Consider the following 19,337-nt stretch of genomic DNA (forward strand, 5'->3'; position numbering starts at 1 on the left):
TGACACCACTGTTGGTTGAACATGCTTCAATCTCTACACATGCTTCACTACCGAAGAAACTATTCCTTAAACCTCCGATGTTCCATAACATGATTTTTCACCTGGGTGGGTGCTAAAGCCCTGTAAAAACAGACAATGTGTCGGCGAGACAGGATCACATGATCCCTGGTTTCCCCCTGCTCGGCAAAGCAAGGAGAGGTTGGTCAACGGGTTACTATAACTAGAGAACAAACATAGTGCCACAGTTATGCACATCTTTTAATCCTTTTGTTTTGCACTCTTTTGCACACTTTGTAAATCTTATAAACCAGTAATATGAACGTTTTTCTGTCCTAAAAGACCACTGATCGATTCCCCTCAGGAGTCACTTCACCTGTCCTCTAGCACCACCATCAGGTACTTGTACTGATCTATTTAGTTTGGTCTTGTGTACATCACCTGAACAACATCCATCCGTATGTTAATATCGCCTTTCAGTCTGAGAATCGGACTGAATGACCTTCCTACTTGATTGATTCATTCGACCTGAAAGGATTAGCTGATTAATCACCAACAGAAAGCAGATTCTTTTGATGATTCTTTTCGAGCAGGAAATAGCAAAAACAAGTAATTCATCAAGAAAACAATGGGCAGAACACACAGTAATGGAAATAACTGTTCGCTGCAGCCTTGTCATGAATATTAAGAATTTCTTTATCACGACTGTTCCAGCTCCACAAAGACCCTGACATGCCTGTAGATGCTAAACCTTGTAGGCTTTGCACTTCTGTCAAGTCAAAACAATACCAGCAAACACACCCCTTCAAATATACTGGTGATTATTCCCTTAAATAAAGATCCGTGTTTATTTTGCTTGTTGGTTGTTTTTTCTTTTTTTAATGGCATTATCTGACTTTTCATCCTCCAACTCAGAGAACAAGAGGGGAAAAAACAAACAAAAACAGAAAGTTTAAAATACAAGTTATAAAAAGAAAGACATTTGGAGGAACGCACTAGAAGCTACAAAACACAAAGTTCCTGAACAACTCAAAAGTAGACAAAAAGAAAACACTGGCTTCAAATTGCAGACAGTCCTTTCTTTACAATTTAAAATGATGGGGGAAGGGCAGGTTTTCATAAACATCTCTTTTAAACTTTTGATTCTGGTTATGAGGTTTTCCTCTGAGGGTGAACATGTCTGTGAAGTACACTAAGAGCCTAATCTGTTGAGGAAAAATAAACCAAGCAGCTCGCTGTGTACTTCCTCTCACCCTATGGAATAAAAACTTTTTAGACTATGTGTGAAAGCTGCATGTCTCTGTCCATAAAGTCTCTGTACAATGAGAAGTGTGCAGCATGTTCGTATGTGTGTGCTTTGTGTGCACACGTGGCCCGACAGCCTCACTGCTTCCCGTCCTTTTGTTGTCCTTTCTTCTGTATCCCCTCCGACTAATACACTAAATACTCTTCTCTGAACCAGTCAGTGAGGAAGAACAAATAAAAACAAACCAAAAAAGAAAAAAAGTCAAAAACTAGCCAGTCTGCCAGGAAACCAACTAAATCCAGTTTGTCAGCCAATCAGCATTTGTGGTCACGGCAGTTTGTGGGGATCCAGTTTTCAGTTCAGCTGGTGACCTTAAATACATCACAAGTCCAACACTGGTGCAACTAGTGCACATTTAAAGCTCCGAGGTTGAACAGCAAACACGTTACTGTCTGCCTGCCTGCCTGCCTGCCTATCTGGTCAGTCCAGAGCAGAACACACCAGTAGATCAGCTTAGCAAACATATTCTACTGCCCAGTGGTCCGGCCAGTCCAGCCTACCCAAGGCAGACTACAGGACCGGCAACAGGAGAGGAAGAAGAAGAGAAGGAGGAGGGAGGGGGGGGAAGGGTTAATGGGGCAGGAGAGAGAGAGAAATGAAGTGAACTAGAGAAAGAAAGAAAAAAATAGAGAGCAGGGGTTTCTCTGTCATCTCCTGATTTCATTTGTGTCTCTGGAGAGCTTTCCTCTTCCTCCTCTTGAAGAAACAGCAGCACCTGCAAAACACAGACACACAGACACACAGACACACAGACACACAGACACACAAACACACAAACACACAAACACACAAACACACAAACACACAACCATTAACCCTCCTGCAAACTCTTGTACAACATCCAAAACTAAAATTTTGATAACTGGGGCCAATAACCATATTTTTACTTTATATTAGACCACATCAACTATGCAATACAAATAATACAACCAAATAATATTCAGAGAATCCAGAGATGTTCACATATTGTATACATGTATAAGACATTTCCAATCAAAAATGGAGCATAACCTCCTAAAAACAGAAGTACTACTAAGCATATTACAGACACACACAAAAGAAAGAGCAAGAAAGTGCAAATTCAACACTGCTTTTCAAAATAAAAGCTTTGGACCAGAAAGAGCAAAGGTCAAAGTCTAAGCAGCACAGTCGTTGGTGTGTTCAACTGTCCTTACTTAGTATCATCAGCCACCTCCACCTCTGCATTGGCTGTGATTGGTGCGTTGGAGTGTCCTGCAGTGGGGTCGTCTGTATTCAGCTCCCCATTGGTTGAACTCATCACCTGGAGGAGAGAAATCGAAAGAGACAGATGAGTACAGATGTACTGTACTGACGTTGGCTTGGTGGCACAGAGGTTAACAGACTTGCATTGGGTTCACACTAAGACAGATAAATCTGAAAACACTGTGTGTGAAAACCACATAGTCACATTAGTGTTTTCAGGTTACTTTGAGACAATCTGTTGTTTTTCTTCACCAAAAGACAGGTTAATATCTTCTTTGTTTCTTTCTCAGAACAAATGTACATTACAGACAAATGTTAAGCAGTTGTAGACACATCCTGTTCAGCATCAGCTAGTTAAACATCTATATACACATTGCTCTCCATAACCAAAAGGGTGTTTTCAGATGTCACCAGCTTAATGTGGACGTGGGCCATAGCCCAGCAGTGCCTAAGCTTAATAGCTGACAGGGTTTGGGTGCTTTGAACAACAAAGCACCAAAGCACTAACAACTTCTGAATTCAGTTCAGCCAAGATCTTCTCATGTTTTGTTATGATGGAGACAATGATTATTTTTACACAAGTGATGTATAAATAATTACATGATATCAGTGTCACAAACTGCTTCTTTCCCCTTCTGTCCCTAGTTGTCTTAATGTTTATTCCCCTGTGGACAGCAGAGACATTGTTGTTCTTCCCACACAAAAAATACATGGTAAAATATTGCATTACTGAAATATATTACTGCACTTCACTCCACTGGTTTAGTTGACACAGACAGTGATGTGCAGAGTCATCTGACTGTAAGATGTGTGCTTTTACGCATTAGAATTCAAGTTAGGTAACGGCGAAATTTACTAATCCCCCCTCAAATCCTTGTTTGTTTGGCAAAGAATATCTTAAATGTAAATTCTCAACGATTCTCATACAATGTCCATATAATTACACAAGAAAGATGATGTGCAATAAACACTATTTGCAGATTTGAGTCTAGTGTGCAGATCTCCTTACTGTATGTAAAATGTGTATTCTATTATGCCACTCTTTCTCTTATGATCTCCACAATAAGCCCATTTGTGCTCACTCGTATGAAAACCAGCTTCCTCCACATTGTCAGTTCACAAACATTGTGTGATCTCTAAAATCCCTCCTTAATCTACATAGAAGTGAGGAAACCACCGTCTGTCCTCTTGTTGAGTCTCCAATATTTTAATGTTAAAAGTCAGTGGTACCATAAACACATAGTGGAACTGTAAAAACGGCCCTACTGCTAAAAGAAAAAAAGCACACGCTACACAGAGAAAACCTAGACAGGTTTGAATTTGGAATTTCTTTTCTCATATCCCCATGAAAGGGAGCTGCTGGACATGGGAGGAAACTTGAAGTCATCCCTGCTGCAGAGACAGAGAAGGTCATGCAGGCAGACAGACAGGTAGGGAGATGGACAGGAAGTCAGCAGAGCCAAGTCTTCCTCTCAGTACCTGGACAGACCCACCCAGCCTATCAGCAGTGAGATGGGAGCCCAGCAGCTCTCGATTGGTCACTGGAGTCGGCTGGGACTCGCTGCCTTTCCCTTCTGGAGACTAGAGGAGATGGGAGGCCGACCACAGGAGAAAACGGGAAGAGGAGGAGCAGACGGTGGAGGAGGGAAAAGGTAAAAAGGAGCAGTGAGAAGAGGAGGGTGCCACAAAAAGGGGACGAGATAAGATTGAGAGTAGAATAGAAAGCAGTAAGGGAGGGGAAAGGTGGGAAAACAAGCAGACGGAGCAGAGGAGTGGTGGTGTGAAGAGCAGTACGGTGAAGAGAACAGACAATGACAAAAGAGTGAAAAAGAAAGAGAAAAGAAATAGTGAGTTCAGAATCAGTACTTGGTGGAGGAGCAACAGGAGGGTGAGCACTCAAGTAGAAGAGTACAGTGACAAGTGCACATGTACAAGTCCCATGCAAAAGGAAAAGGAGGTGGTCTATGTATTCCTCAACCTCACCTGCTTCAGACATGTTTTCTGGGATTAAAGCACAAAGAGGACTACTGGTAACATCACTACTGGTGACTTTAAAAATCTGAACTCATCTACTTTAGGTTGACAAACTACATACTGTGTCAGTGACCATTTGTTTCATTAAATAAGATAAAATGTAAAAAAAGCCTGAGGAGGAAACTGATGAGAAAAATGTTCATTCATTGTTTCTTCTGAAACTGACCCAAATATAATTATATGCAAACAGCAAGGTCTTACCATGCTGCAAATACTTACCCCTAACAAAATGCAGAAGTTGTAAAACACATGTAGTGTAAAAAGTGGAGCAAATAGAGCTCACACAGAAGCCTCATTTCATACGTGGTACCAACTGTAGTGTGTTCAAACTTTAACTACCAACCAACTTTAACTCCACTAAATAAATTGCTAAACTACTACTGCAGAATTCTGTAGTGCCTTTAAATTTATTAAGGAAAGACAGAGTATACTGTACATTAAAAAAACAGTACAATTGTATAAATTTTAGATTGTATCTGTCCAGTTCTTTGTCACACTGTCATGTGTTGGTCAAGCACTGTGCCTGGTTAATGTTTCCCTTTTCAAATGCCACTCTGAGAAATTTTTTAGAACTTGGAGTTGAAGTAGTTCTGGGTGGTGTACTAGTTCATGCAATATACTAGTTTAGGTTTCTGTACAGTAAGAATTGATCATTTAACAGGCAGAAAGCTGCATGATGTTGCTCACAGAAGCGCTATGGAGTGTAGCTCAGCATTTGTGACACATCAACAGTTTGTAGGACTACTCATGCGTATAAAATTGCCTTATCGCCTTGCCTTTACAACACAGCATGCTGGGTAAGTTGGATAGGATATCTAGCCAGCTAGCTAGCTTAAGTGTTAACAGCTACAAGAGGGAGGAATGTATCACAATGTAAGTTTAAAGAGTAGCAAACAGACAGGGATGCAGAATGTGAAACAGAAGATGCTTGATGCCATGCCTTGAATGAGTACATAGTGTGGATTAATATTAACCTAGTTTCTTAGCAAACCTATATAAACCTCCCAACATGCATTAAAATAAAGCACCATTATATACTCTAATCTTAAAAAATACTGTGGTACAAACTTTGGGTTATACTACCCAAAACTACTTGAAAGACAAATGAAGGCATGATGATGTATATTTATTGTCCTTAGTGTGACTGAAAATCTGTGTGTAACTACTCCGCTGACAGAAATCAAGCTAGTTACTGTATCTCTGCAACAAAGCAAGCTAACTAGTCTAAAGTCAAGTAAACCAAAGACGACAAAATCTGGAGGGGTAGTGAGATAGAGAGCAGCAGTCTGCTCACAATATGTTCCAAATATTCAGACCCTAGTAAAACATATATGGCAACAGGAACATGACAAGGGAGCGTGTACCTGATTTTTGGTCTGTGCTGCTTTCTCTCGGTTGCTCGTCTGAAGTGGAGTCTCACTGGCCACTGGACCAATATGAGTGGGCTAAACATACAGAGAAGTGAGGTCAACATGGGATAAGAGGAAGAAAATATACAGTTATATACAGTGAGGGAAAAAATTATTTGAACCCCAGCTGATTTTGTAAGTTTGCCCACTAACAAAGAAATGATCAGGCTATAATTTCAATGGTAGGTTTTATTTAACAGTGAGACACAACAATGACAAAAAAAAATCCAGAAAAATGCGTTTCAAAAAGAGTTATAAATTAATTTGCATTTCCATGAAGGAAATAAGTATTTGATCCCCTATCCGTCAGCAAGATCTCTAGCTCCCAGGTGGATCTTATACAGGTAACGAGCTGACATTGGCAGCCCTCTCAGCTCGTTACCTGTATAAAAGAGACCTGTCCACAGAAGCAATCAATCAATCAATCCAGATTCCAAACTCTTCACCATGGCCAAGACCAAAGAGCTTTCCAAGGATGTCAGGGACAAGATTGTGGACCTACACAAGGCTGGAATGGGCTACAAGACCATCGCCAAGCAGCTGGGTGAGAAGGTGACAACAGTTGGTGCAATTATTCACAAATGGAAGAAACATAAATTAACTGCCAATCTCCCTTGGTCTGGAGCTCCATGCAAGATCTCACCTCGTGGAGTTTCAATGATAATGAGAACGGTGAGGAATCAGCCAAGAACCACTCGGGAGGAACTTGTCAATGATCTCAAGGCAGCTGGGACCATAGTCACCAAAAAAACAGTTGGTAACACACTACGCCGTGAAGGACTGAAATCCTGCTGTGCCCGCAAGGTCCCCCTGCTCAAGAAAGCCCATCTACAGGCCCGTTTGAAGTTTGCCACTGAACATCTGACTGATTCAGAGGGAGACTGGGTGAAAGTGTTGTGGTCAGATAAGACCAAAATCGAGCTCTTTGGCATCAACTCAACTCGCTGTGTTTGGAGGAGGAGGAAGGCTGCCTATGACTCCAAAAACACCGTCCCCACTGTCAAATATGGAGGTGGAAACATTATGCTTTGGGGGTGTTTTTCTGCCAAGGGGACAGGACAATTGCACCGCATCAAAGGGAGGATGGATGGGGCCATGTACCGTCAAATCTTGGGTGAGAACCTCCTTCCCTCAGTCAGGGCATTGAAAATGGGTCATGGTTGGGTACTCCAGCATGACAATGATCCAAAACACACGGCCAAGGCAACAAAGGATCGGCTCAATATGAAACATATTAGGGTCATGGAGTGGTCTAGTCAGTCTCCAGACCTTACTCCCATAGAAAATCTATGGAGGGAGCTGAAGGTTCGAGTTGCCAAACATCAGCCAAGAAACATTAATGACTTGGAGAGGATCTGCAAAGAGGAGTGGGCCAAAATCCCCCCTGAGATGTGTGCAAACCTTGTGGCCAATTACAAGAAACGGCTGACCTCTGTGATTGCCAACAAAGGTTTTGCCACCAAGTACTAAAGCACGTTTTTCAAAGGGATCAAATACTTATTTCCTTCATGGAAATGCTAATTAATTTATAACTCTTTTTGAAACGCATTTTTCTGGATTTTTTTTGTCATTGTTGTCTCTCACTGTTAAATAAAACCTACCATTGAAATTATAGACTGATCGTTTCTTTGTTAGTATGCAAACTTACAAAATCAGCTGGGGTTCAAATAATTTTTTCCCCTCACTGTAATGATTTCTTTGTGTGGGCATCATGACCTACACTGTTGTCCTAATAGATGCTACACTAAGTTAGTGCATTAGGACAGCAAAGTGTGTGAGGTGTAAAGATTCCACACTATGATCTCAAGAACCAGTTAAAAAAAGGAGTATAGAGATTTTTTTAAAACACATTTGATATTTATGATTGACATAGGAGTCCAATGATGTCACAACTGAGAGGGACCAACCACAGCTGACGTTAGCGTTGTTTAACTGTTGTGTTACCCTAATCTTGCATTTTCACCCCAAATTTCACTTTTCATGAAAATTACAAGCTGCTGGATGGTATCCATGTTTGTTTTGACACAAGAACATGTTATCTCATAGGATTTAGCAGACACCAACAGGCTGAAGAAACTCAGGAGGACTGGCTCTGTTGTGGCTGTGGAGCTGTACCCTCTACAAGTTGTGGTTGAGAGGAGGATGCTGCCCAAACTCCTCTCACGCAGTGTGATGGCTGGACAGGGGAGTGCGTACAGCCAGAGACTATACACAGAGCGCCACAAGAGATCCTTTCTGCCAGTTGCCATCAAACTTTTGAACTCCTCCCCCCTTCGTAATGGCTAGACGGTATGACTGACAATCATAATCAGTATAATATGTCATATTTATGTTATCACTCTCCATTGCACTACATTTCAACTACTGACATATTTCATCTATCTTTAGATTTTCTTTGTTTTTATTGAGATATTTGTATGGATGTTATGGCTGTGGTCTTTTTCTTTCTTTGTTGAATTAGAGCACCAGTAACAAGGCTAAACTATTTCCCCTGGGATTATAATAAAGATTTTGGAATCTTGTATCTTGAATAGCCAGGTGTGTGCTGCCTTCAGAATGTCAAAGACTAGAAATCTGTGATCTGTGGTGAGAAAAGTCTTTAAATGTGAACTGTTCTGTCTTTGGAACTCTTAACCAGCCTTCAGGTTGTTGCCCTTAAGTAGCCCATGCACAAAACTATTCATTAAAAACAAGGTTTGAGTGACTGAATTTAAGGTTCAGATTATTTGAGCTGTTATCTGTCCAGCCACTTTCCACTTCACACTAACCAGTGTTTTTCCAGTCCAGTCATACTGGTAGTCAAAGATGTATCCGTTTCTGTCAAAGAGATCTGTGAAGAGTTTCCTCAGATAGTCGTAGTCTGGCTTCTCAAAAAAGTCCAGCCGACGCACGTACCGCAAGTAGGTGGCCATCTCTTCTGTTACATACACACAGGCACAATTCACACATACAGACACACACACAAGTGAGCGCAGAGAGGCATCCAATTCATACACAGAGACACAATAATTGGCTAAAAAATGTTAGCAATTAACATACAGCACAACTGCACATAAACTAAGCTCTTATGTAAGAGAATGTGTGCATGTATACAAACCTGGGAAGTTCTCACAAAGGACCTCTATTGGTGTGTCTCTCTTTGTGTCTCCTATCTTCTGATAACGTTCTTTCAGAGTGTCAGCCTAATAAGAAGGGAGAAAGGGACAAATATATTCATAGAAGGCGACAGACAGGATGAAAAGTAATGATAAATACAGGGATGAGTAAAAGACAGGGGAAAAAAACAACTGATTGACTGTCTTTCCACCTTGAGTCCCTGCCAGGGGAGGCTGCCTCGCAGGAAGTACATAAACATGTGGCCTAGGGCTTCTAGGTCATCCCGCCTGCTTTGCTCTGAAATAACAGAACAAGAAAAGCTTCATTTGCTGGACTGCATCACTGGTGTCAAATTTGACACCTCTGATGTGCCAAGAACACAAATGCTTTGCTTTAACACCCTGTCTGTTGCTTACAACACAACTACTGGGAGTAAAAAGATTACTTGCATTCACCAATATTCCAACCATTTATGATGGCAATTCTCAATCTCAACAGATGCAAGATATGCTGTCAAGACTGAGAATGTGTTAAGCCAGATGATTTCAGTCCTCACTTATTTCAATGAGATTACTGCATTTGCAAATGTAAGGTCCTAAGGTATGGAATTATAGCAAAGAAGAGAAACGTGGTTAAACAACGTGTCACTATATGTATAAATTCCACATGGGACCAGCTCACCTTTGCCCAGATGTGTATTGATGCTCATATATCTAGCAGTTCCAGTCAGACTCTTATGTTCTCTGTACGGGATGTGTTTCTTGGTCTCTGGGTCTATGTATTCCTTTGCCAGACCAAAGTCTATAATGTGGATGGTGTGTTGCCGTTTGGTGCCTGGTCGGCCCACCAGGAAGTTCTCAGGCTTCACATCTCGATAGATCAGGCTTCTTGTGTGGACAAACTCCATACGGGTTATCTACAAAGTAAACAACGCATGAACACCAAGGTTGTGTTAAATAAAACAACCCAGTTAAATCTGGTGGAAAAATGTTCTGTGTGTTTGTCTTACCAGTTGTATGGCTATCATGAGTACAGTCTTGAGAGAGAAGGTCCGATCACAGAGGTCAAACAGATCTTCTAGGCTGGGTCCCAGTAGCTCCAATACCATAGCATTATATTTACCACATGGCCCAAAGTAAAACACCTGGGGAACACCCTCTACATGGACAGATGGACAGACAGACAGACAATGCCTTTGTAGTATATATTTATTTGTTTTCATCTTGGTGTCAAACCTCTTACATTACATAAACCTGTTTTAATGGTGGAGTGCCTAAGACAGCCTGGTGCCCTTGGTCTGGATGTCAGCACAATTACCTTTTTTCCACCTTGCCTGCTGGTTTAGAGCCATTGTTTAATTTCAAACCAGTTCTTTGTGTTTCAACAGGCAAAGAATCTGGTTCCAGCCTGGACTCCTTGCTGGTCTAGAACTACGAACCAATTGCATCAGGGACTGTGGGATGGACTATTGCGACTAATGAGATCAACTAAAGTTTTGGTGTGAAGATAAAAATCAGTGTATAGTTTATCAGTTTTGTTTAACTGCAGTGTCAGTGATAAATGTACCTAAAGCTAATTAGCTAGCAAAAAGAAAGCTAGCAATATTAACTTCCAACAACATTTTAATAGCAATTCAAACATAATGAACACAATTTCTGTACATAGCTATCCCAATAAGCAGCACATGTGTTGGACCTACAGGGCTTGGATGCCAGTACAGGCTCATAAAGTCAAGAGGAATGATTGTACAGAGGTACTGTGGTACTTGCATTTGTGTTTAGCTTTGGCATTAGCATTGCTGTGAAGGCAGAGACATATGATAACATATAGTGACATAATGATGTGGCTCTACAATAGCTCTCTAGCCCATGGAAAAGCAAACTAAGATGGTTCAACTACTGTTCAGAGCTGAAACAACTCTGAACCAGTACTAGCACCACACACACACACAAAATAAGGAGGAGTAAATGAGGTGTTACTCTGATGTGTTAAGGCCTGTTCATGATTTTAGTTTGTGCCTTAGACAGACACAGGCTGTAGACAGCAACAGAACCAAGGATGGGAGGAACAAAAAATGTGTACTGTATACAGGCAAACAAAACAAGCGTCCAGTTTGCTTGTTTGGTAACTGCATATACAGGGCTCTCACAGTGCAGACGGTCCACAAGGATATTAGTCTGCACGTGGAACTACAGAGCCTGGACAGATGACAGACTTTACATCACAGTAGAGACAGCAGCTCTTACCTGAACTTCCTAGCTGTTTGTAGAAGCGATATTCGAGGTGGAGCTGTGGTGCCCGTGACTTGATTGGCTCCTTCAACAGAGGAATAAGTTTCAATTAGAGTAAGTTATACAACAAAAGCAGTAAAATTCCCCCTTTTTTTTTTATTCTGACAATATCTCCATCAGGATTAAGAGTAAAATGTGCAATCAAGTTAATCTGTCATTCAAAAATCCAAAAGATGTGCAGTAACAAGACTCCTCACTATCTATCTATCCTTGAATCTAAAAAATTTGCAACTCAATTTTATTTTGAAGTTAGGCTTAGTAAATATCATCTCCATATTAAACCCGTCTCCACAATTCTACATAAAATGAATGGATTTTTACCAGTTTGATAGCCACGTATTCATTTGTGTACAGGTTCTTTCCAAGTCGCAGCTCTCCAAAGTTCCCACAGCCAATCTTCTTTCCGACCGGAAGTTTGGTCCGACCATTAGAACTCCAGAGTTGGAGCCAGCACTCCGCCCACTGTGTCCTGATCGACTGCCTGTCTTCCCAGACATTCTCTTCCCCTCCTCTGTCTCCGCCTTCCCTCCACCACCTCCCCCACCACCACCACCACCCCCTCCGCCTCCTACTCCTCGCTTATCAAAGTCCATCAGTTTGTGGTAGCCTGGTCTCTCCACGGTTAAGCCGATTCCATGCAACTAAACAACCACCAAAACAACTGCCTAGCGGCTTTACCGTCACTCTTTAGGATGGTCTATGCTGGGATGCTAGTCGCACAGAGGATTAGGCAGGGCCTTGACAGGGATTGGGCTGTTGGAAATTAAGTTCAACTGTGACAGGTGTAAGATGAATTTAAAAAAGGAAAAGAAAAAAAAAGAGAAGTGGACGTCAAAAAGGACAAGAGCTTAGTAAGGCCGAGCTAAGGAGTACTGTACATGATATGGGCTGATGAGTAACAGGGGGAGGAAAAAATGAATGTTGGGTGAGTGGGTGAATGAATGAATGATGATAGGGTAGGGGGTCACCAATACTAATGAGTTGATACCCCCTTATAGGGGCCAGAGATGGTGATTGAGGGGAGCACAATTATGCCCTGACCTGTCACCCTAGGTAGCTAGCCAAATGCTAACATGCTATATAAAACCAGAAAGCTACACAAGCTTTAGGCCCAAACATGCCAGACCATGAAAATAGCCCATTCACCCACCCACAATGTTATAGGTTTATAAAAAAATGTGGCTTCAGATTTTGCCCTTCTTTACATCTTATATTTGTTATAAACAAGCATTTACTGCCATAGATCTAGATTAATTCATTTTAGTCTGTGTTTCTATAAATACTAGAACAGTGTACTTATCCACTGTGACACAGATCCAGATAATTCTGTCACACAACTGCTTGGTCCTAAGGGAAACCAGGTGAAGTTTTGACTCCTGGGTGTGGGGCATGCCAGGTACTGAGATTTCAATGTCCCACCTAAAAGACAGAAAAAAAAAGTATTGATGCAATTCACATTCTGAGTCATATTTTTATCATGTCCAGCACATTTAGACAACATTTTACTGGAATCTGAACCTGTCAGCTAAGAAGTAAAATCACAAGTGGATCCTGTGATCCCCATAGAGACCTATTTGAAGCTGACACTAAAATGATTTTAAAATGTTCAATTCCAGATCAATGACCACTGTATTCTGGTGTTGTGCTGGAAGAATCACACTGTACTTGAGGACAAAATTCTTAACTGTCATCGACTGATATGGCCTTTCCAACAGAAAACCAGGGCAGATCTTTCTCCAGGAGGACAGGACAAGTTCTGCGGCTTTTCTGATTTCCCCTTCTAATAATAACACTCATCCTGGCTACTCCAGTTCCTTCCTCTTCTTCTCCATTTTCCTCTGCAGTCCATTATTTCCTTTTGCAGCCAATCTATCTTCACCTCTTCTTTCAAATGCCATTTCCTTGACTCAGGGCCATCCTTTTCTTTTCCTGCTCTCCATGCTGTAACAAGCAGGTTAATGGCATGTGTTTGTATCCATTAAGCTACAACACAAGTGCTCCTTTTTGAAAACATATTTTACATATACATATATACATAGTTTTTCTTTGTTTGTGGTCTAGAGGCATCTTCAAACTGAGCTGTCATTTGTCATTTCTAAAAACATTTTGTGTCTTTGATCTGCTATCTTTAGGCCTATGTGGCTTAAGTCAGGGTTTTGGCTGGGCCAGGCAAGGACAGTCAGAGTGTCTTCTGTGTAGTCATTCTCTGCTGAGTGACCACTGAGTTTTTGGTCACCTCCACTGTACTTGATCTATGGAACACCACAGTTTTATCATTGTGGTCTACAGAGAGTTCCTTGGATTTTGTAGCTTGAATTTTACCCTGAAGTGCAGTGGGAAGTGTAGAACCTGAATTTACCAAATGATTATACACACACACACACACACACACACACACACACACACACACACACACACACACACACACACACACATTATATATCTATATCTATATCTATATCTATATAAATAACAAGAGGATACAGATTTGGGCATTAGTGCTGTAACAAATATCTCAGACACATTAATGCATATTCACTAAATACAGGTACTTTCTCGTATTGTCTGAGTTTTGCTCGGCAGAAGTAGTTAGCTATAAAATAATAGCTGATCATCAGTAGAGGTTCACGTCCACTTCTATTAATAATAATGACATGAAGGACACTGAAAGAAGGACAACAGTAAAGAAGAAATATCTGTGATAGTGGACACTGCTGTGTATATTGATGCATCTCTTCTGCTGTCATTAACAGGAACAACATGGCTCCTGAGCAACATGGCAGAGAAACATATATGGCTTTTTATTGTGTTTGCTGAATCTCTGAAAAGACTACATAAACATATCTCTAGCTTTGTCACTCCAATCCCTGATTATGTGGAACACTGCAAATTACAACACAGGGCTCATAATGTACCACTGTGCTCATAGAAATAACTAGGTGTCCCACTCAGGATATTTGTAGTCAGAACAGTTGCACTGCATGTAGAAAAAAGCTGATGCTACTACTAATCTATGACACAGTGGGATTCAGAATGGCTTGTGAGCCGTGTGTGACAATAACTTAATCTATCATGCAGCAGAAATTGTTTACCTGGAAACTTGGATTTGTTATTTCTGTTTGAACCATGTTCCACTGAGTTTATCAGAAAACCGAATTAGGTTGCTCAGAACTTGAACAGGACTGCTAAAATCAGATTCCCTAATAACAAACATTCTACCATGACTCACTTTAGAACTGAGCTTTTAATTACATCTGTGCAGCAGGTCACACACTGTTTTCCCCCCACCTCACAGAGGCCTCTGTCAGACTGAGCTACTCACAGCAAAAATCAATGCTGCTATATAAGCTATATACTGTATGAGAAAGGGTTAGGCCTGCACAAAGATAGAGGCACAATTACTCCCACACACTACTTTTACTTCAGCTACAGGAAGAGTTTGCAGCTCTTGTATAAATCTAATCTAAAAGACTGAAGTCTTCAGTCAAACACAGATTTAGTTCCCTGTGAAAATCTACTTGTAGCTAAATAAACTACTACTGCTGCTACCTAGTAAGCAGTTTTCCACTTACTATGCTTCTGCATATGTCTTTACATCTTTCAAAGAAGACATATTAGTAAACTTAGTTTGACTTTATCTAATGTAAAGAGTCATGCAGTTAATTTGGTATTCTTTTATAAAAAGCTTGGTATCAAAATTTTCAGCTCCATCAAAACGCCATCAGTCTCCCCAAGCATCTAAAAGATCCATTATTTTTTTAGCCACTGAACTTATCATGCCAGTCCTAGAACCACATACTAAGTCCTTGTCTGCAGGGTTTGGTGTCATAGCTCCCACTCATCTCACAACACCAACCAGAGCAGTTAAAGTTTAGTAGTTTATTACAACGTCAAGCCCAAATACAACTTCACACCCACAGTATCCACGACACATCATGCCGAAGGGTACAAACATGACCTCGATAACAAGGTAAGTGGGACAACTGACTGGTAACTGGTTTCTCCACAAGAACAAAAATCTAACAATTTACCAGATAACTCAAACCAATTATTAATTCACAAATTGTTCATTGAATCAAAATGTTCACAAAATCAAGACATATTGTGATGTAGAAAGATTTTCCTGAATATATAGCAACATCTACGAAAGGGGTGCCTAATGCTTAATAGTGAGTGTTTTCCCCCTTTCTTTTAAAGTGTCCATTCTGTGCCAGTATGGAAGTCATTTTGTAAGTTCTTGCTACATAACCACACTTTTTAAAGATTTACAGCTGACTAAAAAAAGAACCCCCCCCCCCCCCCCCCCTCCCCACCCCGACTAATTTCTAGTTTTGATATTCAATGGGGTCCATGTGGTATTGTACATTTACACTACATGTAAACCTGGAAGTACTTATAACATTTGCAGATTTAGAAACAAAATGTTCTGAAATACTTAAAATGCGTGTAAGCGGAAGCCAATTTGTAGCACTGACCATGTCTTTTGTGCAAAAGGTCAGATCTCTTCAAGTTTCATCCCCTTCAAAGAAGCATGTGTTCTTGTCATCTCAGATATTTGGATCTTACGTTTGTTTGGCTACTTTTGTGTGAGGTCTTGTGTGCAACGATTCATGAAACACAGAACATCCCCTTCAGCCACATTACAACAATATGTAAGCACTGCTTACTAATAAAAACTTCCTCTGTACATTTCCTGGCAGATGAAGTAAAAACAATAGGCTTGGCTTCACGTCAGTTATTATGTTCTCACCCTAAACCAGCAGCTCGTTACATCGCTGGTAAAAATCAAAGATCTTTCAATAAATATCCATATTTATATATAATTGTTTTACACTTGTCTTTACTACAGTACATTCTGATTTATTTGATCAGAGTCTATTTAATCACCAAATTATTAAAACAACTGTCTCTGTGCTGGTAGTCAAACCTGCCCTGCATTAAGATCTACTCACAGTGTCACATGTGACGTGAAAAATTGATCACTTTTAAAACACGAATTATTTCTGTATCAGTGGCATCTTAAAGTGTAACATAGGAATGAGTACATGCAGTACTAGTCCACATGCAATAGTGGTCTTATATGGAACCAAAGTCCTTATCATAATAATCAACTGGATCATTTCGGGCACCTCTCGGAAGACAGCAAAATGTTTTTAATGATATTTATCTATAACGTCAATTTAGCTAGAACCACCTTATACTATTTATTCAATATGACTTTGAGAGAATATTTTAAAGCCATCTTAAACCAAAATTGTATCCACAAACCGCAAGCTGTCACTATTTCGGTTTTTAAAAGTGTAATCTGTGAGGCGATTGTGAGGTCTTGGTGTTTGCTAAAATGGCTAAGGTTAGCTGATACGACTGCAGCAGATCTCACACTTTGGAAGGAGCTACCGTTCAATCTGATAACTGTACGTCTGCCTGACGTTTGCTAGTCTATTTTAGGAAATCTTACTATTTGGCGTTCACGTTGTTACATGGCAAGCTTTCTACCAAGCTAGCATTAGGTAACGCAGGAAGTTAGCTAGGTTTAGGCCACAGTAGTTTGAGTCTTTGGCCTCAATGTAGCTTGACAACGTTAGCTTCATTGAAACAAATTTGAAGTAGCTAACTTGACAAAATGTAGTTCCAAGTGAAGAAAAGTAAAGTTTAAAAATATGCTAACAATACGGACGCACACCAGTTGATGCTGAATCACATGAACAGCTAGCATTTTTAGCCACTGTGGTCGTAACAAATCGTAGCCTGATAGAAGCTAAGACTGGCAGCTAACTAGCTTATGTTGGCTAACGCTGAATTTATGCCCATACATACAGTCATTCATTAACATAGATGGCTTATTTGATAAAGACACATGTAAGAAGTTCAAAAAATGGCTTTACATACCTAAACGGCTTTCCTTTATGTCGCTATATCTCTAGCTTGGAATAAATTGTTCTCATTTTCTTCGTGTCGCTCTCCTGCTCATCTCTTTTTCTGTGGATGTTTGGCTAACCAGCTGAAAAGCCTCGCCAGAGACCATAACGCAATTTTCGTTGATGCAGAATAGCACGGCGCGGTAAACGAAAGGAGCGAGCGTAAACCTCTTTCGTGAATATGGAGGGAAGCGCCGTGTGCGCGTTTATGTGTCTGTGCGAGAGTGCGTAAGAGGAGCGACGAGCGCTCGGCTGAGGAGGAGAGGACGTTTGACTGTGAGCAGCATCTCCACACGAGCATCGCCCTGTTACAGACATATTCAACTTAAATACAGTCCACCATTCTGTGTGTAAACCCAGTGCACTCAAAGCTTGGGACGACATTTATTGTCAGTTACTATGACATGTGCACTACTTTCTGTCAGCAGCCTCACTATGCTCTGCACTTGCTGCTTAGTAAATCTCAATTTACTGCTCCCTATTGAAAGGCCTACTTAGCTTTCATTATTTCAGGAGTGAATTGAGAGTGATTTAGAATACAGCCACTGTCTTTTAAAGTGTCCATATTATCTTTCTTTTTACATTTTCCCTGAGTGGTTTACTCAAAGTTTGCTCTGAAAATGACAAATTGTCGAGTCTCAGACCTCGACAACTGACCTCGGCTGAACTCTGCAACAGAATCACTCAGAAAACAGCAAAACAGCAGCAGCAGAGCACAAAACATGAACACCGCTCACTTTCAAAGACCTGTTTTTAAGCCCCAAAATGGCATTACATGGGCTCTTTAAGGGTTAATGTGCCCTCATGCCCCTTGTCCTTGTCATGATATTGAAAAGTACTGAGGCATTAAAAAACTCATCTCCCCCATTATACAATTTAGGCAATTCTTTAAATAAATACTTTTATTTTTACCTACCTGTTCTGTGCCTAGAGGCCACCACAATAACTGTATTTGTTAACACACATCAACTAATTTAGATAATTAATTAAATAATAACATATGTAAAACAGTTTGAAATATTGCATTGGCTTTACACCAATGTTTTGTAGTTCCAGTATTGTAGTTTGTATTCTTACCATTATATTTGCTTCTGTTTTGCCATAAATTAAAAGAGTAAGCGATTACTGAAAAAAGTCATATGTAATGCTTTATTTCTAATAAGACACCTGGAGATACTTGACATTTTCCCTTTTTATGCAGCCTTCAGTTCTTGCTTTTTTGCAGGGCTTTTTACCTTCAGTATGGTCTGCTACAAGTGCATCACATGCTTAATTAAAACAATGCAACTATGTTTGTTTGTTTCATAGTTTATTTTCTCCAACTTATAGATAAAATAAAAATGTATTTATACATTGTCAGTACTGTTATAAAGGCGGATAACAGCAAAACTTCCTGTTATTGTACTGTCATCAGCACTAACTGCATTACTCTGTAGTTAGTGTGTCTTCTACCAGATTTTCAACACCACAGCAAAAGTGGGGATTTTTTATACCATTACCTACTATACACATTGGTTTCAAACATTAGGGTTACAGTTGGTGTTATCAGCAGTGACCTTTTCAGCTATGGTTATCACAACTTTCATCAGCTCCAAAATGCAGAGATGCTCTTCCTGTCTGGAACTTCAGTCAGCAGCTTTGGTCAGTTTTTCTGTATCTGTATTTACATAGGCGTTGTGAGTCTGGCAGTAACAGGCAGGTGACAGATACACGGTGATGAAGAGAGAAGTAGCAGACATGTTGGTTTTGGTGTTGAGTTTGCTGTGCTGGACTCCAACTGAAGGTGAGATTTTTAGTCACTGTAAATGGAAAATGGTTAGTTTTGCTGTATTTTTATATTTATATATATATATATAGGAAGTTCTAGATAGTTCTACACCAATGCACTGAAAAACATGATTCAATTTGAGTGGACAAATGTATTTTAGATTCTAAAAGGTATTTTTAAGCTTTAATTATTAAATGTGCATTGTACACAAACAAAAATTAAATATACATACATGCATTTCTACTCTAATAAATTTAACTAACTAATTTTATCTGTTCATGCTTGCTGCATTTC

The 19,337-nt window shown here is 40.2% G+C and overlaps 1 pseudogene; it reads right to left on the reverse strand.

Annotated features, from left to right (window-relative positions):
* Window positions 1-672: 672 nt before the first annotated feature.
* On the reverse strand, window positions 673-17,389 carry LOC113172452 (annotated as a pseudogene).
* Between the last annotated feature and the right edge of the window lie 1,948 nt (window positions 17,390-19,337).

The sequence above is a fragment of the Anabas testudineus genome, chromosome 17 (assembly GCF_900324465.2).
Source record: "Anabas testudineus chromosome 17, fAnaTes1.2, whole genome shotgun sequence".
In the NCBI taxonomy this organism is placed as follows: domain Eukaryota; kingdom Metazoa; phylum Chordata; class Actinopteri; order Anabantiformes; family Anabantidae; genus Anabas; species Anabas testudineus.